The sequence below is a fragment of the Herpailurus yagouaroundi genome, unplaced genomic scaffold (assembly GCF_014898765.1).
Source record: "Herpailurus yagouaroundi ecotype Mexico unplaced genomic scaffold, PumYag 28, whole genome shotgun sequence".
Lineage (NCBI taxonomy): Eukaryota > Metazoa > Chordata > Mammalia > Carnivora > Felidae > Herpailurus > Herpailurus yagouaroundi.
In genome coordinates, this window is record NW_024412376.1 from 104647863 (window position 1) to 104649016 (window position 1154).

The following is a 1154-nucleotide window of genomic DNA, read 5'->3' on the forward strand; positions in this document are numbered from 1 at the left end:
CCACTGTATCCAATGCAATTCTGTCATTTCAAGTTTGCAAGTCATCACTTATTATGCTTCTAGAAGTCATCCTAGTAGCAAGTCCATACCATCTCCAGGGGACTTTGCCAGATAAATCTTGTATCTCAAATCAATAAACTCTCCACTAGTCAATATTATGTCATTGCCTGATCAAGCACTCTCAGATCTGGTCTCAGTGTAGCAGCTCCTGCAGGTACATGCTGTCTAGATCTATAGTTCCTCTGGTGTATAGTCCTGGGAATTCCTCCCTTCTCAGGCCCGGCATATCTCTGGCTATGTATGACTTCACTCAACATATAGACCTAATGACCAGGAAAGGATGTGGAAATAGATCCTGAAGGAACTACCTATTGTCTTGCCTGAGAGACACCTCTAAATTGTTTTCAGGCAAGGGAGAAATGCTAACTTTTAATATGGTGGGACGACCTACTGATGCAAAATAAGAGAGTTCTGGGATTTCAAAATTTGGAGAGATTGCTGAAGAGATGTTCTCATCACAAGGCCCTGACCTTGGCATCAAACCTAACATGGTTGGGAATTAAACATTCTCTGGAGCTCAGACACTATCTATTCCTAGGCCTGGTCCACAGCTTTCTCTACAGGACATAGGAGCCTCTTTCTAAGCTTAAAGGCAGGCCCTCTGGCTTTTACATTTAGCTTCCAATTGCCTTTTAAAGCTTACAGCTTTTCCTGTTTTTCTTTTTCTACAAGGATGATTACAAAGCTTTAGCATCAGAATAACATGGAAGATTCGTCAAAACTCACATTACTGAACTCTAGCTCCAGAACTTCTTACTGTATAAGTCTGTAATGGAGTCCCAGAATTTGTATTTTTCATAAGCTCCCAGTAGATATTGTGCTTTAAGAAACATTAACTTAAGGTATCAATGGCTTTCACCAAGAGCCATCTAATCCCATTGCCTTTAGAGTTACTATTTCCCTTATACTTCTCAAATGCTTGATAAATCACGCAATCTATTATATTTCCTTCCACTGGATATACCATTGCAATTCATCATCAATAAGAGTTTTAATAATTGTACCTTATGCCAGGGACTATCTGTACTCCACCCACCACCAATGATGAGGTCTATATTGCTAGCTGGTCAGAGAACAATCCATATCTAAATCCC